Source organism: Schistocerca serialis, chromosome 3 (assembly GCF_023864345.2).
Source record: "Schistocerca serialis cubense isolate TAMUIC-IGC-003099 chromosome 3, iqSchSeri2.2, whole genome shotgun sequence".
Lineage (NCBI taxonomy): Eukaryota > Metazoa > Arthropoda > Insecta > Orthoptera > Acrididae > Schistocerca > Schistocerca serialis.
Window position 1 is genome coordinate 490,537,496 of NC_064640.1, and position 26,362 is coordinate 490,563,857.

At 41.7% G+C, this 26,362-nt stretch overlaps 1 protein-coding gene across 3 annotated transcripts in view; it reads right to left on the reverse strand.

Moving 5' to 3' along the window:
• Positions 1-23,521, reverse strand: part of LOC126470375 (uncharacterized) — a 145,098-nt gene extending 121,577 nt beyond the window's left edge. The window contains exons 1-2 of one of the 3 annotated variants that reach the window (XM_050098200.1): positions 23,365-23,512; positions 3,422-3,474 (exon numbers count right to left, since the gene is read on the reverse strand). The gene's annotated coding sequence lies outside the window, so the exon portion shown is untranslated. Of the gene's footprint in view, positions 1-3,421; positions 3,475-23,364 lie in introns of all 3 variants that reach the window. The other 2 variants (XM_050098199.1, XM_050098201.1) reach the window with 2 other exon arrangements.
• Between the last annotated feature and the right edge of the window lie 2,841 nt (positions 23,522-26,362).

The window sequence follows — 26,362 nt, forward strand, 5'->3', positions numbered from 1 at the left end:
ATTCCGCAAACAGAGATCATGTGAAACTCAGCTCGCCCTATTTGCCCAAGAAATTCACAGTGCCGTAGACACTGGCGAGCAGATTGATGCCGTATTCCTGGACTTCAGGAAGGCATTTGATACGGTTCCGCACTTACGTTTAGTGAAAAAAATACGAGCTTACGGAATATCGGACCAGGTTTGTGATTGGATTCAGGATTTCCTAGAAGAAAGAACACAACATGTCATTCTTAACGGTTCAAAATCTGCAGATGTAGAGGTAATTTCGGGAGTACCACAGGGAAGCGTGATAGGACCTTTATTGTTTACAATATACATAAATGACTTAGTTGACAACATCGGTAGCTCCGTGAGGCTATTTGCAGATGACACGGTTGCCTACAAGAAAGTAGCAACATCAGAAGACTCGTACGTACTCCAGGAGGACCTGCAGAGGATTAATGCATGGTGCAACAGCTGGCAGCTTTCCCTAAACGTAGATAAATGTAATATAATGCGCATACATAGGGGCAGAAATCCATTCCAGTACGATTATGCCATAGGTGGTAAATCATTGGAAGCGGTAACGACCGTAAAATACTTAGGAGTTACTATCCGGAGCGATCTGAAGTGGAATGATCACATAAAACAAATAGTGGGAAAAGCAGGCACCAGGTTGAGATTCATAGGAAGAATTCTAAGAAAATGTGACTCATCGACGAAAGAAGTAGCTTACAAAACGCTTGTTCGTCCGATTCTTGAGTATTGCTCATCAGTATGGGACCCTTACCAGGTTGGATTAATAGAAGAGATAGACATGATCCAGCGAAAAGCAGCGCGATTCGTCATGGGGACATTTAGTCAGCGCGAGAGCGTTATGGAGATGCTGAACAAGCTCCAGTGGCGGACACTTCAAGAAAGGCGTTACGCAATACGGAGAGGTTTATTATCGAAATTACGAGAGAGCACATTCCGGGAAGAGATGGGCAACATATTACTACCGCCCACATATATCTCGCGTAATGATCACAACGAAAAGATCCGAGAAATTAGAGCAAATACGGAGACTTACAAGCAGTCGTTCTTCCCACGCACAATTCGTGAATGGAACAGGGAAGGGGGGATCAGATAGTGGTACAATAAGTACCCTCCGCCACACACCGTAAGGTGGCTCGCGGAGTATAGATGTAGATGTAGATGTAGATGCCATTGGCCTCACAGAAATCTTTGAAGGCAGATGCCATGAATTGTGACCTATTACCAGAGACCAATGTACAAGGCATCCCTACAATCGCCAAAACCTGGGCCAAGGTGGTGAGGGTGGCATCAGTCACGGTGGACACCATGTGTACAACACATGCGTGCTTCAAGTAAGCACCCACAACGAGAAACCACATCAATTCCAAGAACCAGCTTGCAAAATCGAGATGGATGCGGTCCCGGGTGAGGCAGGGTGAAAGCTGGAGGGTGAAAGATTTTTGGGGTGCTGTCTGATGCTTGTGCATGTTCTGCAGCACACACCATTCTTTCAATATTGCTGTTGATCCCTGGCCAGTAGATATGTTAGCAAGCTAATGCCTTTATGTGGGACATCCCCCAATGTCCCCATTGAAACAAGCTTAACATCCATTGATGCAATACCACTGGGATGACCACCCAATGTGTGTGTGTCTCAGTGTTCACATAAATGATGTCACTGACAACCAAGAACCTGTGAGAAATATGTTTCCATGAGCTGAACTCATTTACCAACCAATGGATGAGGTAAGTGGCTAGGCATGGATCACGAAGAGGAGGACCTGCCACAAGGTAGAGTGGCAACACAAGCAGCTGTAATGTGGTAACTGCACATTGTATGTTGCTGCTCAGTATTGATGTGGAGACAGAGGACCTCCTGTTGCCTGAAACTGGGGTCTGGCCCAGTGAGGAGATGCAACAATGCATCAGCTTTGGAACAGTGGGCCTTGGATTTATACAGGATGGTATAATGTGCAGTCAGGAACAATGCACAGCACTGGAGGCATTGGGATGTCTGCTCTGGGGCACTGGAACATGATCCAAATAATGCCACCAACAACTTGTGATTTGTAATTAGAAAGAACTGCTTCCCAAAAAGGAAGCTATGAATTATTTTAATGGTTGGTTGGTTGGTTTGAGGAAGGAGACCAGACAGCGAGGTCATCGGTCTCATCGGATTAGGGAAGGACGGGGAAGGAAGTCGGCCGTGCCCTTTGAAAGGAACCATCCCGGCATTTGCCTGGAGCGATTTAGGGAAATCACGGAAAACCTAAATCAGGATGGCCGGACGCGGGATTGAACCGTCGTCCTCCCGAATGCGAGTCCAGTGTCTAACCACTGCGCCACCTCGCTCGGTAATTATTTTAATGAAAAACACTATTGTCATTGTTTCCTTTTTGATCTGGGAACAGTTTCACTGTGCAGGATTCAATGTCTTGGATGCATATGCATCTTCATTCCTGTGTGACAAGACTGCCTTGATGCCATAGGTGGATGCATCAGCCACCACAACCCAACAAGTGACCGAGACAGAATGGTGTGAAGTGAGGAGTGTATTTCAGCATGGTTTTCAAGTGAGTAAAAACCTGGTCACAGGCATGAGCCCAATTACAAGGCACACCATTTTATGCACCTAATTAAGGGGTTGCGCAATGTGGGTCACGCAGAATAGGAACTAGGAATAAAAGTTGATTTTTGTCCAAAAACATCTGCAATCCAGATAAGTTTGTCAGGAGGAGGGGGGAAGATGCCTATTGCAGCAACATTCCTATCAGTAGGCCAGATCCCCTCTTTGGTGAGCCAATGTCCCAAATACATCACTTGTGGTTGAAAAAACCTGCACTTCTCCAAACAACAATTCAGACCTGCATCCTACAGGGTCATAAGAATGGTGTGGACGTATCAAAAATGCTCCTGCAACAATGAGATCATCCAAGTAAACCATGCAAGCTGGAATATGCTCCATCAGCTGTTCCAGAAATCATTGGAAAATTGCAGGGTCTGAGGCAATGCTAAATAGGAGACACTTATACTCGTATAATCCAAAAGGTGTATTAAAAACAGTGATGTTCTGTGATTCATCATCTAGGGATAACTGGAGGTATGCAATGGCAAAGTCAATCTTAGAGTTATAATCCCCTACAGCAAGGTCTTCCAGCCAAGGTATAGGATAAGTTTCCACCTGTGAATGGGCACTGATTGTAGCCATGAAATCTTCTCACAATCGGAAAGAACAAATGGGCTTTCTGTAATTGCTAGTGGAATGGCTCATGCACTATATTTCATTGGCTTGATAAGCCCAGCAGCCTGGAGATGATACAGCTCTACAACAGCACATGTGGCTACCAGAATTGGTATGGAACAGTAAAAATGAGACATATTGGGTGGCTGATAGCTGACATGAGTCTTAAAGTTTGAGGCTCACCCAAAATCCAGCTGAAATATGGATGCAAACACAGTGCAGAGATCACCCAGGTTCTGGAAAGAAAGAAACTGCAGTTAATACCATCTTTACTTCATCTGAAATACAAAACCAAAACAACATAAAGGCGTCAAAGTCAAAACTGTTGATGGCAGATGGGTAGTGAATGACAAACACTGTGATGAGCCACGTAACGCATTTGTAGACCACAATGATTGAGAACCATACCTACAGGCCACCAAACACCATTACAAAGGGGACAATTTGGTCAAAACCAGTCATGCATACATCACCTGGTTTATTACAGAAACAACAGTCTCTGTGTCCACCTGGAAACATCCTAGTGAGAAATGCAATGTGTGAGAAACAATTTATATGTGAAGGAGTTGCCCGGAGGGACTACTGCATGTACAACGTCCTGGTGCACTCATGGGGGTAGGATGGAAGCAGGTTGCACAGCTTTCAAGCACTGAGCACAAATGCCCCTTGTAGCATATAGCTGGTGCCTTATGATCCAGCCACACACCACAGTGTTGTAGGTTGCCGTCCTGTCAAGACATCTGAGAGTCACGCAGCTCAGCTTGCACTAACCACTACAGTACTAAGGGCATCATATTCACTGGATAAAGCCACCAATAGCTTATATCCATAACCCATGTGACATAAGACTATTTCCTGGTATTCCTCTGCTAAGGGGCCTTTATAGGACACCACCCAGCAGCTCACCAGTGAGTGCGAATCTGGCTGCGACACTGATGTACACTTCAGATGTGCTGTGAGTCTCTTCCTCTGAGTATAGCACGTTGCAACAAATCCAGTACATCACCAGCACAAGTTATACAGACCGTGACTAAGGCAGTGGCTCTACAACAGATTGAGTGCTCACCTGCACCATCCAGAAATGCATTGTAATAGCGACAGTTCTTCAGAAGATGTCGGCATTCTTTGTGTTGTCTATTCTAGGAAGCTGTTTCTGCTGTTCACATTACTGTGTACTTTCTCTGTAGTAATAAAGTTCTACTGCTCTTGGCTATCTGTGTACCTTTCTCTTCTTGAACACGCATCACCCACAATGGGATACTTTCATTAGCAACAAGGGTAAACTTTTCTGACACTTTTGACTCTGGATCTTCAACCTCTGGATCTTGTGCTCCACCAGATGGCACTTCTCTCTGTGTCTCCCCAAGCAGATTACACGGTTCTGTTCCACATTTAAACAACATTGTTTCTGCTTCCTTTGGGTTGCATTTGCTGTGCACACTTTATTCTCTACTGTTCTGTGCTTCTATGTCCTATTCTTATTTGTTTTGCTTTGTCTGCATTTAATGCTAGTGTCATTTTCCTCACAATCTCCTTCTCTTGTCAATGCTGATTCCTCTTCAGTGTTTTTTTCATTGGTCTTGCTTACCCATTTACTGTGACTCCTTACAATCCACACCTTTCTGTTCGGCAGCTTTCCCAGTTACAAGGTCAACTGTGGCTCGGTTGACCTGGAATATCACTCACCTGATGCAGCACTGTTCAGTGATGACATCCACAAGTGCTACAGCCAGGACAACACAGCTTCTGCATCTTGCTGGGCACTTCCTGTGCACCCCAGTGCTTCTTCAATGGTGGCACCTTGCTCTCCAGGAGCCTCTCCAGCTCTGGACTCAACAAAGGTGTGTCTCTTTCCTTCAGATTTTGCCTTAGATCCTTGGCCCATGTTCCTTGTTGCACTGAACCAGCTCCTGCACGTTTCTACTATTCTCAATGCTTCTCTCCTGGCCACCTGCAGATCCCAATCCCTATGTCTCTTGCACACTCACTTCTTGTGCTGCCTCTTCTGCCCCCAATCTGGTGCCACCAGCTCTGGTGCCTCCATCTCCTAGCTCCTGGACTGCCTGCTCTTGCCCCATTGCAGTCCTCACCACTGGGTCAGGCTCACCTGCTGCTTCACCCTGCAGCTCCACCTCTTCCACAGCTGACCTGGTCTGTTGGACCCTCTCCTGTCTTTCTGGTGCCCTCGGCGGCCAACCACTTTGTTGACTCAGCTACTCTATCCACTGGTGCCATCGCTCATCTCTTTGCCACTTCTGCTGATTCTAGACTGTTACCTTCTGACACATCTCCAATCATTCTGCTTGGTATGGCAGCTTCAGGTCCAGCTCCGCTGTCCTTTTACACCTCCTGACCCTCCTCCCTTATGAGTGTAGGTGTCACCAGTCTCTCGTTCTCATCTTCTTCTCTAACAGGCACCTCCATGGTACATGTTCTGCCTTCAGTGGGGCTCTGCCTGGTGCTGCCCACATCTGGTCACCTTCCTCAAATGTCCTTTCTCATGGCTACCTCTAGTGGCCTCAAGGACTTCCCTGCACCTCCCGTCCTCTGGTCTTGGAAGTTGTGCACAAGATCTGGCTGCACCTGGTCTTGCCAGGTTTGGCAATTTGGTTGTCCATTCTTGACAATGGCTCTGCATGTTTTTCGTTCTTCCAGGTCTGCTCCTCACCTCATCTGGCAACTGGCCCTCCCTGGCAGTGCTCAACACTGCTTGCACCTTCTGCTAGAAGCCCACAGCCATCGCTGGCTTCCTTCTGAGCACAGCTGACTACTCTGGGCTCCTCCCACCAATGGCAACGGTATGTCTGACAATCTGCTGGAATGATTCCCATGCTCTGTCACATCTGCATCTGGCTGCTGCCATGTTCTCTACTGTGGTTCTTGCCTGGCCGGCACCACTGGCACCCTTGCATACTGCTGACCACTGTTGGTTCCAGCACCTGTTTCCCATCAGGTGCCAGCACCCTGACACTGTCCTCTCAGCCAGTCTGTATTGATCTGACATGAAATGCTTTGTGGTCCCCACACTGGTGGCTCCTGTGACCTGTTCCAATGCCAGAGGCACTCTCGCCACTAACCTTGGTGCCTCCTCAGGTTACAGCAACACCAGTACCCTCCATACCTCCATCAGTGCACTGCAGGTCACACATTGCTGGCTACTGACTGACCGCCTCTCCCTGGTATCTCATATGCCATCGGCTTCAGCCTCCAGCATGCCAGCACCTACTCAGTCATCTGGTGGCATCTTTCTGTTCTCTTTCGCCCCTGCAAGTCACCCCTTGTCCCCTCTGGCTGCAAGGCCTGTTGTCAGCATTCCATCTCCATCATCCAGGCCCTGCTTCCTTCCTGGGACTACTCCCCCAATTGTGACTCTCACATGGCTCTTGCACAGGGATTTTTCTTTCATAATAGACATCTTTGCAGCATGCCATACACCTTTGTCATGATCCCGCTCTGTGCCACTCTGTCCTGGTTGCAGGTTGCAGACATCTCCAACTGTGGTCCTGTCCTATGTTCTCCATGGTCTTCCCCTATCTGCAGTGTGCTGGAGTCTTCTCTTTGTGCCACCCCCCACCAGGGCTTCCATTGGCCTTCATTGGTGCTCCTGTTCTCCGGGCCACTTCTCCCGGATGGCTTTGTCATCTCCTCCATTGGGAAGAAGAATGATGTATCTTCTGCTGTCGTCTCCATTGCAGCCACCATCTACGCAACAAGATTGCTCTGCCATTGCTTCCAAATGGAAAAGGAATGTGGCATATAGCTGGTGCCTTATGATCCAGCAACACACCTCACAACACAGTGTTGCAGGTTGTCGTTCTGTCAAAACACCTGCAAGTTGACACAGCTCAGCTTGCCTGCACTGGACACTGCAGTACTGAGGGCACCACATCCAATCAATACAGTCGTCACCAACTAGTATCTGCACACCACCTGACATGAGAATATTTCCAGGAATTCCTGTCAGGTAACCTTTACAAGATGCTGCACAGCATCTTGCCAGTGAATGTGAATCTGTATTTGACATTGATATATATTTCAGAAGTGCTGTGAGTCTCTTCCTCTGACTGTAGCATGTTAAATCCGAACCAGGTTGTCAACTGTACTGACTGTGCCTACAGGAATGGCTCTTGACTGTGACAGACTGAATGCTCACTTGGACTTTCCAGAACAGTATTGTTATAGTAACATTCTTCAATAGAGCAGGATACTCACTAAGTTGTCTGTACAAGGAAGCTGTTTCTGTTGTTCATGTTATTGGATACTTTCCCTGTAGTAATAATGTTCTATTGCTCTCTGCTTCCTGGGCACCTTTCTCTTATTGAGCTTGCATCACCCACAATAGTATATTACCCCTCTTTGCCACAGCAGATGCAGAACCCCCATTAATCCGGACAGTCTGCTCGGGAGTAAGCAAAAGAATACTCCCAGTAACAAAGGGTGTGATCCCGTGACCATTAATGAGGGGCGACCAGAGTGTCTAATGCCATAGAGATACTGGCCAATGATGAATCACAATATTGTTGCAACCTATGGGTTGACCCAAACCTGTTACGCATGGGTGGAAAACGTGGTGGTGAATAATCATCACAATTTGTGACCCTGCCATAAGCCAATACAATTTTGAAGGACTGCACAATAAGCAAGATGTCCTCCATTCAGCTGCAGTGCCAGTGTGTAAATATCAGGGTCAGGTGCCAGCTGAACCACATCATCATGAATCATGGAGTCCATGTATAAAGCCTTGCAACCTTGACTGGTACAAGTGAAATCGCATTTGAAGCTGAAAGCTTGCAAGTCAGTGACCTGGGAGCGGTACGGCTGTCCAGGCTGTTTATGGTATTGGTGAAACATGAGCCTGGTAGCAACAAAATGATATCTCTGGGTATAACAATTAGTCAAAAGAGAGAATATCTCCTGAAAGGAGAGTGTGGTGGGGTCAGACAGAGGCACCAATTTTTGGAGCAGAAGAAATGTGTCTGGTGATGCACATTACAGAAATAACAGTCACTGCAATGAATCATCCATGACTTGAAATGCAGTGCAATGTTGATTCAGTCAATGCTAGAATGTGACCTAGTCCTCCGTAGTTTCACTGAGAGGTGAAAATGATGGAGGACAAATAGCTTTGTTGACCATGGGCGGTGCTGAGGCATGGTGTGAAGTGGCCTCGTCCACTCGGAGTTTTTTCACATGAAGCTAAAGTGACTTTTATAACAGATCTGGCTGAAGCTGCTGCTGTTTCTCCAGCGGGCAAACCAATTTAGCATCCATGTCACCAAAATAATTCCTTTTTCCTCATTGCCAATGCTATACGAGCAAGTAATTGGATATTAATGCATACATCAGAAGCATGAAAATGTGGTGGTGAAGCCACAAAGCAGAAAGGCCACTTGTGGAAGTCAATATGACATCAAGTGGTAGTCAAGCTAAACACGGCTGACTGATGGTGGACAAGACACAGACTAGCACAATCCCAAAGCAACCTTGTCAACAGGTCAAGGGAAAAGAAAGAGACACTATCCAAATTGTGATAAGAGAGAAAAACCAAGTGCCAAGAGATGTTGTTATCAAATAGCCCATAGCGAGGCAGGTGGAGCACTCACTATGCAAGTGCAGCATTACAGTGATTATGCTCTCTAATGGCTATCCATGTCCATTTCCTCTGGTGGGCACTCAAATTCTGTGGAGGCGGGTACCAGATTTCAATCTCTCAAAACTAACCATTCCTCTTCTATTATACTTCTTTCCCCTGTATCTATTAATCGTTGCCTAGTGGTCCATACGAAACTCTCAACAAACCCAGATTTTCAATTTATCCAGGTCTCATCCCCTTAACTTTGTATGATTCGATCATCATTAAGCCATACTGTACAGCTGCATTCCCCTACGAAATATGACAGCTATAGTTTCCCCTTGATTCCTGCCATATGCAGTATCAACATAGCAATTATATGTTGGTTAAATATTATAAGGCAAAATCAGTCATCTGGAGTTTAGCTCCTGCACTTACTGAAAGGGCTACTGCCCCCTTCACAAACCTCAAGTTTATCTAGTCTTGCCACAGACACCAGTTTGTTGCTGTTGCACCTACGGTACAGCTAACTGTATCACTGAGGCATACAAGCCATCCAATCTCGTCAAGGTTCATGTTTCATATCTTCCACTGCAAAATGCAACCCAACTTACACACGAAATTTTGCATGATCTTCAACCTATATCTTTCCATCATGGCATGGATGTTGAGATGAGGCTCTCTAAGTGGCTTGATGGTTCTGTAAGACAGATTACAATGTCTGGATCAACTATGTAATTTCATCTTCTTCACATCCATCACACAAGAACAGTGCAGCACAGTCTGATGGCTTGAGTTACTTCTTTTGAGCTCCAGTTTCTTCACTGCACCTTTTTCCTTGCGTGGAGGAAGTGTGGCCTGCTCAATTTGCTGGCAGTGTGGAGAGGTCAAATTAGTTTGTGGCAATTCCATAATTGCAAGTGAATTTGGATAAGCCAGAGTTCATGGCCACTTCAACCTGTAAAGTTTGCTTTGGAGTAACCATTGTCACAACTATTGCTTTGACCACTGAAGCAGATTATGTCACAAATTAGTGGTTTCTGAGAAAAACATATGTTTTGGATACTGAATAGAGTATTCTTCTTGTGCTTTTTAGCTCCTGATTTTTCTTTTCATCAATTATGTATTGACAGTCAAGGTACTAAATAGTACTGTTGACTTTGCAGTTCACTAAAAACAGCAGATATTAACAAGGTTCTCATCTCCAAGCACAACTTGACCATACTTTCCAGTTGTTGCATGTCCATTGTACTGTAGACAATGAACTGGGTTATGAATGTATTGTCTTATTTGCAGATGGATGAGTCCAGCTTTTATAACTGAGACATCACTGGATAACTGGAAGTTAGCAAAAATTCAGTTGTCTGCTCTAGTTTGCTGTTCCCACATCTACATGCATTAGACACCTGCTAACAACAACCATATGAAAATTGTGGGTAGAGTGTAATTTATGCACAAATGAACATTCACCAAGCACTTTTGATTTGTGTATTTGTTCTGCTTGACACTATGAAGCTGTTTCCTCCCAAAGTACATGTTTCTCAAACACTGGACAGGTTCTGGCATACTTGCTATACAATGCAAGTCTTTGTGTGCATAAAAAGGTGATGTCTCTTCAAAATTTCACAGTACTCTCTCAGTTATAAAGAACACATTCTGATATGCATTTAGTTTATTGTTAGCCATTGAAATTATTGTACAGGATGTAGCTCATAGTGGCCTACCTGAAGACATTTTTTTTCTTGAGTGGGTGTTATTGCTTTATGTTTTTAAATTAATAACTGAATGTCATGGTGTTCCCACACGTGAATTGTAAAATAAAGGCTGATCTAGACAGTCTTATTTATCTGAACAAAGTTTATACAAATGGGGAGTATCAGGTAGCTCAGAAGTTACCTACTAATGACTGTTTCACATCCACCCATCCCACTGACACATTGAGTCATCAGTCTTCTGACTGGTGCAATCTTGGAATGCCTCCCCTGCACTAACCTCTTCATCTCAGAGTACCACTTGCATCCAATGACCTCAATTATTTGTTGCATACATCCCAATCTCTGTCTTCCACTACAGTTTTTACACTCTGCTGATTTCTTAACAAACCTCTTGTCAACCTGTCCTTTCTTCTTGTTAGTGTTTCACATACATTCTTTTCCTCATCAGTTATGTGGAGAACTCCTCATTCCTCATGTTATCAGTCCACCCAATTTTCAACACTCCTCTATAGCATCACATCTCAAATACTTCGATTGACTTCTGTTTTGGTTTCCCACTGTCTATGATGCACTACTATACACTGCTGTGCTTCAAACATACATTCTCAGGAGTTTCTTCCTCAAGCTAAGGCCTATTTTTGACACCAGTAGATTTCTCTTGGACACGAATGTCCTCTTTGCCTGTGCTAGTCTCTTTTTATGCCCTTGTGTCATCCGTCATGGGCTGTTTTGCTACCAAGGTAAGAGAATTGCTTGGCTTTGTCTATTTCGTGATCACCAATTTCTCACTATTCTCATTTCTGGTACTTCTCATCACCTTTGTCTTTTTCTGGTACGTAGCAGTGTTCACCATCCCACAGCTAAGAAACAGAGAGTTTACAAACACCGTACCAAATCAAAAGACGAGTGCTTGCCATTTGGCACAACCCACTATAAACATGTTGCTTACCAAACGCTATGGACAAAGCAAGATTACCTCTCACAATTCTACTGCCTGATGGTCTCAACTGCATTCTTCTCTTTTTTTTGTGATGTAGGTTTACATCTGCTTCATCACACATTATTTTTAATGGATTTCTCAGCTGGGGAATTTAATTTTTTGTGTATATTTCTTCTGTTGTAGGTAATGGTAAGCACACCTACATGTTGAAGTACTACTGTGTGTAATATGGGTTCCTCAGTTCTCATACAAAATACCTTTTTAATGTTTGAAGCAACAGGGGGTACCCCAGCGGGAAATTTTTAATCTGCCATTTTCACCTTTTCCTGCTACACATCTCATGATTACCAGAACAGCACATGCAGACTAGTGAGGATGTGAACAATCAGCATTTGTCATGTGTATATAGGTCACACTTACTGTGTACTACTTGTCCTTTACACATAAATGTAGTAAGTCCATACACATAAAGAAAGGAGGTTTGCATTCAACATCATTTTATTACTGACGCAGAACAAATGATCCTACTGGGGAAAATAAATAATTCATTGCCTTATTTAAGGAACTAGGTGACTGATTGCCTCAAATAATTAAATAAAACTAAAGAAAACTTAAACTGGGACTACCAGACAGAGATTTGAGCCCCTGCCAAATTAGAATTTAGACGTATCAAACGATTTTAAGTGTCTGTGCATACAGGTTCCATGATAGGTTAGAGAACCTAACAAATACACACATAACAGAGTAAGCCTAATACAAGCTAGATGCAGAAAATGCAACACACACAGCATGCTACAGACAGCTTCACTTCAACACCCAGTCATGCAGCTGATCCACTTACTGGTTTTGTACTTTGCTCATCTTAAGGTTGACATCCTTTTTACAGAGGTATGTACCAGCCTGGGGGGAAAATGGTTGGCTGATCATTAATAAATCTACATTGTTTGTAACGAATGAAGACAGATGCTGACAAAACTGCTGTTGGTCTATATGCAACCATATATGCTCAGTTGAAATGTTTAGCAGGTACAGCAGTTAAGATTGATTTGAAACAAGAGCTGAAAGCAACTGAAAGATGTATGATTAGCAGCATCCACAGATTCTGTTCCACCATATCAAATACCATACTGAACAGTACGTGATGCAGCAGTGGAATGTAAATACAATGTCACCTCCGTGAGGAAAGCCAAAAACACACAGAAACCCTGCAAGTGATACCAATACTATTACCATACATCAGGAGATGTTAGCACTTACACATTACAGTAAAGTTACAGCACAAACCAAGGATCATGATACTGAAAAACACCACAGGTTAGGCAAATGTAAAATCTAACACAGGTGTATTGTAGAACAAGGTAAGAGCAGGCACATGATATGGACTGTGAAATCATACTAACAAAAAGGCTTCAAAATGCAAGACATGGATTACAATCCTTTGGCAAACGTCCTGCTACCTCATGCAGAAGAGCAAACGAAGTATTCACTGGTGCCAAAAGTAAACACAGAAGGGTCATCAGTTACAGCAGCAACCAAATGAGGGCAGCAACTGAGACAAAGGACACTGTAGCCCTTAGCAACAGCAGCCAGACAGTGTAGGTGCCCAAGCCCTGGGAGATCTGCAGTAGAAGCACCCAGTCAGGGTATGTGACTGAGACCTAAGAAGCCTCCTACATTAAGTGAGATTTTTTATGGCATCGTGGGAACCGCAGAACAGAAAGTAAGGTTACAAGACAAATATTCCTGGAGTTTCACCTGTTATGGAGAAATTAGTAGTGTGTGATAATTCTCATACCTGTGATTGGCAACTATGGAAAGTTTCAGCCACGTGCCACCTACAACACTAGTTGTGGGTACACACAAATGGCAACTCGTTTGGAAAACTGGTCTCACAAAGAAATCTACTCAGTTATTTGATTTCTGTGGAATGTGTAGTCACAGCTGAAATTCACTGGCAGCTGTAGAGATATATGAAGATACTGTAATGTTTTATCAGTACGCCATGGAATGGTGTCAAAAGTTTGTGGCCTGTAGAGAAAATGTCACTGATGAGAATTGCAATGACTGACTCAGCTCGGCATCAACAGATTTGAACACAGTTTACATGGAGGAGATGATTTAGAACAGGAAGATCATGTTATGACGTATGCCAGTAGAACTGGGAGAAGGTGAAACACTTTGTGACAATGTATCAGAACAGGCAAGGACAGGATTTTTACTAGGAGCATGTATACAAACTCAACCTACAAAGTGACTAGCACCTAAACTGACATGGAGACTATGTGAAAAAATAACCTAATGTATGTAGGACTACCATCAGTTGGCTGTATTGATTGCGTGAAATAAACCATAAATGTAACCTTAGTTTCTGATCACCCCTTATCAAATATTCCTTCAAGCTACTGTGACACCCAGGTACTAGTAGACCATTTGCCATCATGATAAGACATTAACATAAAGACTGTTTGAAGTTATCAAAAACATAATACACAAATAAAAAAAAGTTTTGCATCACCTCGGTTCCGAGACTTCTGGAACCTGTCCAGAAAATTGGAATAGAGATCAACATAAACATCATTTCCACCCTTTTTATTGCTCATGAAAACTGCACATTGCATGTTGTACCACTATACAGCGAGACCTTCAGAGGTGGTGGTCCAAATTGCTGTGCACACCAGTTCCTCTAATACCCAGTAGCATGTCCTCTTGCACTGATGCATGCCTGTATTCGTCGTGGCATACTATCCACAAGTTCATCAAGGCACTGTTGGTCCCAATTGTCCCACTCTTAAACAGCGATTTGGTGTAGATCCCACAGAGTGGTTGGTGGGTCATGCCGTCCATAAACAGCCCTTTCAATCTAGCCCAGGAATGTTCGATAGTATTCATGTCTGGATAACATGCTGGCCACTCTAGTCGAGTGATGTCGTTATCCTGAGGGAAGTAATTCACAAGATGCACACGATGGGGGTGCGAATTGTCATCCATGAAGATGAATGCTTCGCCAATATGCTACCGGTATGGTTGTACTATTGGTCAGAGGATGGCATTCACATATCATACAGCCATTACGGTGCCTTCCATGACCACCAGCGGCGTACGGCCGCCCCACATAATGCCACCCCAAAACATCAGGGAACCTCCACCTTGCTGCACTCACTGGACAGGGTGTCTAAGGAGTTCAGCGTGACCGAGTTGCCTTCAAACACATCTCCAACGATTCTCTGGTTGAAGGCATATGCGACATTCATCGGTGAAGAGAACATGATGCCAATCCTGAGCGGTCCATTCGGAATGTTGTTGGGCACATCTGTACCGCACTGTATGGTGTCGTGGTTGCAAAGATGGACCTCGCGAGTGAAGTTGTGCATCTTGCAGCCTATTGCACACTGTTTGAGTCGTAACACAACATCCTGTGGCTGCACGAAATGCATTATTCAACATTGTGGCAATGCTGTCAGGGTTCCTCCGAGCCATAATCCATAGGTAGTGGTCATCCACTGCAGTAGTAGCCTTTGGGCGGCCTGAGTGAGGCACGTCACTGACAGTTCCTGTCTCTCTGTATCCCCTCCATGTCCAAAAAAAATCACTTTGGTTCACTCCGAAGGACCTGGACACTTCCCTTGTTGAGAGCCCTTCCTGGCACAAACTAACAATGCGGATGCGATCAAACCGCAGTATTGGCCGTCTAGGCATGATTGAACTACAGACAATATGAGCCATGTACCTCTTTCCTGGTGGAATGACTGGAACTGATCGGTTGTCGGACCCCAATCGTCTAATAGGCACTGCTCATGCATGGTTGCTTACATCTGTGGGTGAGTTTAGTGACATTTCTGAACTGTCAAAGGGACTGTATCTGTGATACAATATCCACATTCAATCTTCAGGAGTTCTGGGAACCGGGGTGAGGCAAAACTTTTTTTGATGTGTGTAAAAAATGAAGGTAATGACAGAAAAATGGTAAGTAATGTATGTAGACAATGATGCAAATACTAAATTGAACCAGTTATTATCTTTATTATTATTATTATTATTATTATTATTATTATTGTTACATGTCCTGTCATAAATAGGCTAATTTAACTAATACCAAAAAAAGAAAAGGTAGCTGAGTGAGTGATTGGAGAGGTAATCCATTAACCCATGCAAGAAATAAACTGAAAGTGTATTATGACTTCTCAAAAAAAAGTACAAAGCACAAATTAGGCTTTCCAGGCGGGAAGGAGCGCCTGGTCCCTGGCACGAATCCGCCCGGCACATTTGTATCGAGGTCCAGTGGACTGGCCAGTCTGTGGATGGTTTTTAGGCGGTTTTCCATTTGCCTCGGCGAATGCGGGCTGGTCCCCCTTATTCCGCCTCAGTTACATTATGTTGGCGATTGCTGCGCAAACAAGTTTTCCACGTACGCCTACACCACCATTACTCTACCATGCAAACATGGGGGTTACACTCGTCTGGTGTGAGACGTTCCACCGGGGCCGAACTGCACAATAGCCCTGGGTTCGGTGTGGGGCTGCGGAGGGCTGAAGTGGACTACGGTAGTCATGGTGGGGTTGTGGACCACTGTGGCTGCGGCGGGGACAGAGCCTCTCCATCGTTTCTAGGTCCCCAGTTAACATACAATACAATACATACAAGCACAAAATAAAAAAGTAAGAGTATTGCAGTTGCATCACAGAAATAAAGCTAAGACAGCTGTATATAAAGGAGAAAATTACTCAAATGATTTATTAAAATGACTTGTGGTCCTTCATAAATGAAGAGAGGGTAAAGGAACAAAATGGACAGAGGACACCTGCCCACTGAAAGATGCAAAAAGGATGTATATCCTCTAGAAATGCAAACAACTTTAACAGATACTACACAACAGTAGCAGATGAACTGATAAAACAGATGAAGAGAGTATGATACCAAAACTTCCACATATCAACCATACCACAGTATTCATCCCAATAGCTGACACAGAAGTTTCAAACCTAATAAAGAAAGAACTATGGACTCTGATGTTGGTGGGATGGATTGCATGGTTCAGCAATACAGACAGCCATACTGTAGGTGCAACCACAATGGAGGGGTATCTGTTGAGAGACCAGATGACCATGTTCTTTCTGAAGGTGGGAAGCAGCCTCTTCAGTAGTTGCAGGGACAACAGTCTGGATGATTGACTGAACTGGCCTTGCAACATGAACCAAAATGGTCTTGCTGTGCTGCTACCAGGAATGGCTGAAAGGAAGCAGAAACTACAGCCATAATTTTTTCCGAGGACACGTAGCTCTACTGCATGGTTAAATGGGTCGACAGAAGCGTCCGATCCAATGCGTCGGCTTCGACCCGTGACGTAAGGGTGTTGTCGTGTGTGACGTCATGACAGCGCGGAGTTTGGTTTGAGTGTGGCTGTCTCCAATTCCGTTTTATCTTATTTTATTTACTTTTCTGATCTGTTCGTTTTATCTCGTGAGATTTTTTAAAATTTAAAAACACTTATTACTTATTTTAATTATCTGTTTCCTCGAATTTCTGTTTTAGTTTATTATATTTATCTTTCTGATCTGTTTGTTCTATCCCGTGAGATTTTTTTTAAAAAAGACAAAAAACACTAATCAGCTACTGAAGCATCTTTATCTTCTATGGGTTGCAGGGGTTACGACCCCTGGGGAGGTGGGTGGGTATTCATGCATGGCTGTCTTCACTTACACGTTGTAGCTACGCAAGGCGTCTAAATTTGTTTATATTTAGTTTGCCCCCCACCCAAAACACCCCATTTCCCGCGCTTGTCCCGTTAGTGTCATTAGGCTTCTTGTAGAAAGTGTGTGTGTTTGTTTTTGTTTCCGCCATATTTGTGACGTCATGGGTCAAAGCAGACGGGTGGGATCGGACGCTTCCGTATTTCCGGTTTAATGATGATGGCACCCTATTGGGTGAAAACTTCTGAAGGTGAAACAGTTGAAACAGTTCCCCATTTGGATCTCCTAGTGGGGACTACTCAGAAGGATGTTGTCATCTGGAGAAACAAAACTGGCATTCTACGAATCAGTGTGCAGAATGTTAGATCCCTTAACCAAGCAGGTAGATTAGAAAATTTAAAATGGGAAAGGAATAAGTTAAAGTTAGATATAGCAGGAATTAGTGAAATTCAGTGGCTGGAGGAACAGGACTTCCAGTTAAGTAAATACAGGTTTATAACTACAAAATCACATAGGGGTTACATTGGAGTAGGCTTAATAATGAATACGAATATTGGAATGCGGGTAAGCTACTATCAACAGCATAGTGAATGCATTATCATAGCCAAGATAGACATGAATCCCACACCCTTCACAGTAGTACAAATTTATATGTCAACTAGCTCCACAGATGACGACGAGTTTGAAGAAATGTATGTGGAGATAGTATGTGACTAAAGACTGGGGGAAAAGAATGAAAGAGGAAGCCACAAGGTAGAATTTTGCACAGAGCATAATTTAATCATTGCTAAAACATCAGTTTAAGATTCATGAAAGAAGGTTGTCTATGTGGACGGAACCGATTTTAAATTTCAAAACATTTCCAAGGGCAGATGTTGACTCTGACCACAATTTATTGATTGTAAAGTGTAGATTAAAACTGAAGAAATAGCAAAAAAGGTAGGATATTAAATGGATGAGATGTGGATAAGTTGAAAGAACCAGAGGTTGTTGAGAATTTCAGAGAGAGCATTAGGCAATGGTTGATTACAACATGGGAAAGGAACACAGTCAAAGATGAACAGGTAGCTTTAAGAGATGAAACAGTGAAGGCGACAGAGGATCAAATAGTTAAAAAGACAAAGCCTAGTAGAAATCCTTGGGTAATATAGAAGACAATGAATTTAACTGATGAATGAAGGAAACATAAAAATGCACCTACTGAAGGAAGTGAAAGGGAATAAAAAATTTAAGAAATGATATTTACAAGAGGTGTAAAATGCTGAACAGGAATGGCTCAAAGAGAAATGTAAGGATTTAGAAGCATATTTCACCAAGAGACAGATAGATACCACCTACAGGAAAATTAAAGAGACCGTTGGAGGAAAGAGAAGCAGCTGTATGAATGTCAGGAGCTCAGATGGAGAACCAGTTCTAAGCTAAGAAGGGAAAACAGAAAAGTGGAAGGAATATATAGAGGGTCTACACAAGAGAGATGGGCTTGAAGGAAATCATATAGAAATAGAAGGGGAATTAGCTAAAGATGGGATGGGAGATACAATACTGCAAGAGGAATTTGACAGAGCAATGAAAGACCTAAGTCGAAACACGGTCCCAGGACTAGACAACATTCCATCAGAACTGCTGACAGTCTTAGGAGAGCCAGCCATGACAAAACCCTTTGATGTGGTGTGCAAGATGTATGAGACATGCGAAATAAATATGTGTGAATTCCTAAGGGACCAAACTGCTTAGGTCATAGGTCCCTAGACTTACACACTACTTAAACTAACTTATTCTAAGAACAATACACACACCCACGCCCAAGGGGGGACTCGAACCTCCAACAGGAGGGGCCGCGCAGCCCACGACATGACGCCTCAAACTGCGCGGCCATTCCACACGGAAGAGGTGAAATACCCTGAGACTTCTATAATAATGTAATAATTCCAATTCTAAGGAAAGCAGTTGCTGACAGGTGTGAAAATTATCAGCCTATCAGTTTAGTAAGTCATTGTTTCAAAATACTAACACAAATTCTTTAATGAAGAATGGAAAAACTGGTAGTAGACCAGTGTCGGGGTGGATCAGTTTGGATTTCGGAGAAATGTAGGAACACAAGAGGTGATACTGACCCATGACATTAGAAGATCGGTTAAGGTAATAGACTTAAAAAAAGCTTTTGATAATGTTGACTGGATATTCTCTATGAAATCCTGAAGGCAGCAGGGGTAAAATACAGAGAATAAAAGGCTATTTACAGCTTGTACAAAAACCAGATGGCAATTATACGAGTCAAGGGGCATGAATGGTAAGCAGTGGTTAAGAAATGTGTCAGACAGGTTTGAAGCCTATCCCCAACGTTATTCAAACAGTACAATGAGCAAACAGTAAAAGAAACCACAGAAAAATTTGGAGCAGGGATTAAAGTTTATGGAGAAAAAATAAAAACTTTGACGTTTACTAATGACATTGTAAATCTGTCACAGACAGCAAAGGACTTGGAAGAACACCTGAACGGAATGGATAGTGTCTTGAAAGAAGGGAATAAGATGAACATCAACAAAAGCAAAAAAATAATGGAATGCAGCTGAATCAAATCATGTGATGCTGAGGGAATTAGCATTGGAAATGAGGCACTTAAAGCAGTAGATGAGTACCATTATTTAAGCAGCAGAGAGGATATAAAATGTAGAGGGGCAATGGCAAGAAAAGCATTTCTGAAGAAGAGACATTTTGTTAACAAGTGTTAGGAAATTTGTTCTGAAGGCATTTGTCTGAAGTGTACCCATGTCTGGAAGTGGAACATGGATGATAAACAGTTTATACAAGAAGAGGATAGAAGCTTTTGAAGCTACTGAAGAATGCTGAAGATTAGATGGGTAGATAACGTAACTAATGAGGAGGTACTGAAAAAAATTGGGGACAACTTGACTAAAAGAAGGGATCAGTTGATAGGACACATTCTGAGACATCAAGAAATCATCAATTTACTATTGGAGGGAAAACAGGCAAGGGGAGGGGGAGGGGGGTAGAAATTGTAGTGAGAGACCAAGATATGAATACAATAAGCATGTTCAGAAGAACGTAGGTCGCAGTAGTTTTTCACAGATGAAGAAGCTTGCACATGATCAATCTAAAACAATGCATGTAGCATTCCAAACTAGAGTGAAATGTGTAACGTAAATAGAACATTACATAGTGAAACAGTTAAAGAAGTAAGCAGCACAATTTTTTTTAGGAATTATTATAAACAGGCATTTGACATGGGGTGAGGAGGGGGGGGGGGGGGAGAGAGAACATAGATGTACTGCGTAACAAGATAAACGCACAGATTTTCCTCATGCACAAAACTGCAAACACTGTGGATGATAAAGTTCTGACGACACTTGCGTTTTCACACTTGTCCTGCTCAATTTATATGGAGGGGGGAGGGGGGGGGGGAGGGGGGGGGGGAGTGCACAAGGTAGCTACTTAAAAATGGCATTCAAAATTCAGAAAAGAGCAGTGAGCCATATAGCAAAAATATCACACAGCCTGTATATATATCCAAATATTATGGTAGTGAGAGTAAGTGATAAACATCTTCGATATAAATATCTTAGGAGTAAAGGAGATCACTCACTGAAAAGTAGAAGTACTGAGTCATCAATAGGCCAGATGCAAAAAGAGAGAAAACATGCTAGCTTTCAGAATGTATTTGTACCCCAGTTCGAGAAAGCATAAATCCCAAAAGCTAGCAAGTTTTCTCTCTTTTATACCTGCGAATGACTCAATGCCTCTGCTTTTTGGGGAGTGGTCTCCTTCACTTCTAAAGGGTTTACAGTCTATCAGACCTTTCCTACTATAATTATACCTCCGAAATAAAGACATACATCAACTCATAACAAGAGGAAAGGAGAATTATTACACAGGACAATGACATCTCAAACTGACAATGAGTGGTCCAGATGAAGTAGGCAAAAGTATTTTACCAAGCTACCAAACTCAATCAAGTACAGAAATTAAATTTATTTCAAAATTGTTTGAAAATGGATCTTACAGAGACATGTTTATACTGGTACAATACGAATGAGTATTAAATATCAAAATATATGTTAGCTGTCATACTGTAATGGAAAATAGGTAATAACCCTGTATGTGCCTGTAAAATGTAATCCTGTTTTCATTACTGTACATTTATTGTAATAAAAAATTGTATGATGCACCCGATACTCTCAGCTGTAAATTATCAGCTAATGTCCATGGGCAAAGACTAACTAAACATGAATCTGTAACACTGTGATATTCTTATGGATGCACACACAGCTGGAACATGATAGGTGAATGGTGCATTACTCCCTGTGTAAAGTATAACAGAGTAGCAGCTGGGATAAACAAAAACGTCATTCTAAACTACTGGCTTTATGATAGTATTACTAACTATGGATTCGAATGTACTTTGAGATGAACTCTCTTTGAGGTAATAGTTAGTTATTGACAACCCCCCCCCCCCCTCTTGCATTTTGATTTATTTTGCTGTTTTAGTCATCCATAACGAAAATCACATTATGAACTGAGCAGACATAAAACTTGGGATAAAGAGTAATATTTGGTGCAAGTCATTAGCTTTTACCAGTGACATAGTAAACATGCAATAAATGGTGCAAACAACATGGTGACCTAATATGATGTCAGTGATAATTTGTTTCAAAAGGGCTACACTCAGCCTGTCACCACAACTAAGTTCTTTTTTTACTTTTACATTTGTTAACTATACCAACTATCAAACAAACTGTCATCTCCTGACATAACTTAGACCTCAGGTTAAGTGACAGATCAATCTGTCAAAACTTTTGCTTTTTGTTGGCATTACCAAGTAACAACAAAAGTGTAAATATACTCACCAAAATGTAACATCACAGCAGCCATTAATTTTACATCACTGGTCAAAGCTGATGATTCGTACATGACCCAAAACTTTGGCTACACTAGAGATTTACCACAACCAAGATTTTGAAGGGGGACATTATCACACTCTAATCCTCTTCTGTTGCCCACATTTCACCAACAATATGAAACTGGCTTGTACTTTTTACAATGTAAAAATGCACCATTCCAATAGAAAATTTCAGGTAGGAGTCTCATAGAATGGGAGAAAACAAAACGGACCACTCATCTCAGTAGTATGAACTCGTCTCAACTGAGAATCTCTGGCCTGAAGTACATGTTATTTGTCAACTAAGCTAGACCATACAGAACCAACTGCAGAACAGTCTGACATTGGATCAGATACGAAGAAAGTCATAAAAGAATGGGAAGGACTGCAGCAGTGCAGTCTCCTACTAAGTAATTTCATATGTATGTTCTGCCAATAATGCCTGCAGCCAAGAAAATGTTCTCTGAATAATTGCAGTTAAACTGTTGTGGGTGTTGAATCTAGTAATTATTCAAAGTGGTCAATGCTGATCATAATAATATGGCAAGCATGTATCTAACAGATCAAATGGGTTACCAAAAATATAACAATATCCATCTGTGATGTAGCAAATGGAGAGCTTGATAATGTATGGCAACTTCTATTTGCCAACCAAAACACACGTATGTGCTTGAAGAAAGGCACATGGTGCAATGAACATCAGGTGACACGATTTTCTATCGTAACATACGGATACTACATCAGTCGAGTTGTTTCTGAAAATACTGTCACGAATCGGGTGATCATCTACATCAGCAATGAAGTAATTTTCGATTATTGTTGGTCATACAATTCTAAAAAGAATATTTCAGTCTAGTGACGTTTTATAGTAGTTTAAAAAGAATTTTACAAAAATTGTAGCTACACCTGACCCTCTTTATACTGTAGACATGAATTTCACTTCGTTATCGATTTTTTTTCTGGATTTACCAATACACATGTTTAGACTGAGACTAGTCAAGTAATTGTCAAATGTAGCAAACGACTGTTTCTTAAATTTTATTTGGATACAACACTGTATCTTTTGTGTTGATATTTTCAGATTCACTGTAAAGGAGATCAGTTGAGGGTGCGATTAAATCTGCCATGACATACGTGATCTACACACAATGCAGTTACTTAATACTAGTGCAGAAATAAAATTTGGGCATTAGCAGTTAACAGTGTAGAAGATTTGTATTGAATGTATGTGTTATTTTTGTACGCAACACACATCCAGTAACTGCAAAACTATCCCGAACAATTAATACATCACTGATTCAGAGTTAAATCTTACACGATTCAAGTCGAGATGTAGAGTTATAGCTGCATGTCTCCCAAATAAAGACTACCATTTTCTGGACCCTTACTTCATAACAAACATTGTTTGTTTACTAGGCAGAGATGTATACATATCTACATAACAGAACAGCACAGTACAGACCAACGACGCTACAGTTCCGACCATAGATACTACTACTCCCCACGTCCGCTTACTTCTCCGACCAAAACTTGAATTCTTGGCAACTCAGTCAAACTTATGCATCGGCCAAAGACTGTCAGGAGGTATCAACATCTCCAACTACAAAAATATTATAACATTTTGATAGACCTCTGTCTGAAATGAAGCATTTTACGAGGAGGAAAAGATGCACGAAACAAGGGAAAACATCGAAATCCTCAAGGCACTAACGGTACCTCCTTAAGCACGACGGACTTCTCACGTTCATTTACTTCGCGAGTAGAACAGCGATCAGGAAGACGACAAATTATTTGAGAATGGACACATACACATTCAAATATTTACTGCAGTGCCACCATTGAACAAACAATAGATTTGCTTGTTACCTCAGTTAACCAAAGGAGAGGCTCAGGTAGATTTAAGTGCAGTTAATACTAAACAAATTTTCACCAGGCAACCAACTGTTTCAAAAAAATTAGGAAGTAGAAGGAAAGTTCAGTTGTTAGGTAGTATCCATGCAGGAGATGAGGACCAGATCATAAAGGAAAAATTAGGTAACAGTTACCAATACACAAGCTTTTTTCAAGCCCAGTGCATGTCTCAGCCAAGTGATAGAGCATGTAAGACCATTGTACAAGGGCTTTAGAAGCAGGATCATATTACTGTAGTGGGTGGAGCTGGAAACAGTATTGATAGGCATCAGTTCTACAATATTAAGTGTGACCTGGTAAAAATAGCATCTGCAACGAACCATACAATTGGTTCCTGCTTTCATGTGGTGTGATTAGCTCCAGCTGAACAGCTCTGTCAGGAGGGTGAATATGGAGCTAGAGCAGCTGCTTCAGGCAGCCACTTTGTCAAGCATAGGTTTGGTTCCTGTTGATGCTGTTGGTAGGTGGGACTTAACAAGGCATTGCCTGCAACTCAGTAGGAAAGGAAAGTGTAAACAGGGTGGGACGATATCAAAATTTTTTAAGGAGAGGGCACTGAAACACATGGAAGTACCACTTTTTAGACTAAGATTAGTTTCCAGTGACTCAACATTGAATGAAATTTAGTTTAAGAAGAAGATCAGACAAGCAGGTTCTAGAGATGGTGAGATCTTGCAAGAGTCTCATAAAAGTGCTGTGAAAAATGATGTTAGTATGTCACAAGATTCTCATAAAAGCACAGTGAAAAATAATGTTAACACATTGCATCAGAATGTCAGGGGATTAAAAAACCAAAGTACATGAGCTACTTCGTTGTTTAGAAGATTTAGAAACTGAGGGTGGAATAAATTTACTATGCCTTTCTGAACATCATATAGTCACTGATATGGAAAAGATAAATATAGATGGATATAAGCTTTCAGCACATATAAGTAGGGACACTATAGAGAGAAGAAGAGTTGCCATACATGTTAAACTTTATGACAGTGTGAAAAATTTTGAAAGTAAACATTTTTGTGTAGAGTAAGATATAGAAGCATGTGTATGTGAACTTACACCAAATAATGGTACTTTTATAATTGTAGCTTTGTGTATGTTTCCATTGACAAATTTTCAGATGTTTTTGAAAAACTTGGATTCTTTTTTGCGCTATTTGTCAGATGGAAGGAAGAAAATTATTGTTTTTGGGGATTTCAATGTAGATTTTCTGAAAGAGTCTGATAGGAAGCTTGACCTTGAAGTATTACTTTTTCTTTCAGTTTGACATCAGTTATTGATTTTCCCACTTTGGTGGTATAGGAAAGCAGCACAATGATGTTTTTATAGATGAATAAAAACTTTTCATGTTAAGAATGGTACATATGATCATGATGCACAGCTAGTTACAGTTTATGACAGAACTCCATACAGTAATGCAAAACAGTTCTCCAAAATAGTGTGCTCAATTAGCTACTGAACAGTTGAAAATTTTAGGGAAAGCTCGCAACAATTAGATTGGGATGAGATGTATAGAGAACCTGATGCTAATTTAAATTTAACCTATTTCATGATACCTTTTTTAGTACATCTGAAAGCAGTGTCCCCTAAGAAAACAGTGAAACATAATTGCAAGAAAATCTAAAAAGCCATGGGTTACTAAAGAGATAAAAATATCTTGCAAACAAAAAAGGGAAATGTATCTTACAACTAGACGGAGCAATGATCCAAGAACAGTCAAACATTATAAAAGCTACTGTACTGCATGAAGAAAAGTTATTAAAGAGTCCAGAAGCATGTGCATTATGTCTGAGATTAGCACCTCTGATAATAAAATTAAAACAATTTGGAATATCGTTAAATGGGAAACAGGGTAACTGAGAGCACAGGAAGACTGTGCTTCTATCAAACTCAATAAAATGTTTGTTAACAAACAGTCAGAAGTAGAAAATATTTTAAATAATCATTTTTAAATGTTGTAGATAAAATGAGATCCACCTGTTCATTAGAAAATACGAGGATGTATATGGAAGAGGCAATGCCTATGGAATTCGATAAAACTGAAATTCAACCCACCTCTGCTACTGAAATGAGGAAAAAAATAAATTCACTCAAAAGAAAAGCTCACATGGAATTGATGGCATTTCCAACAGAGTACTAAAAGCTTTTTCCCAACAGATAAGTAGGATTCTCAGTCACATATGTAGTAACTCACTGAAACAGGGATTTTCCAGATAGATTGAAATATACTATTGTCAAACCACTGCATAAAAAAGTGGATAGGTCTCATCCTTACAATTACAGCCCAATCTCACTTCTCACAGCTTTATCCAAAATTCTTTAAAAAGGGATATATTCTAGAGTAGCTTCACATATTTGTAAAAATGAAGTACTTACAAAATGTCAATTTGGTTTTCAGAAAGGCT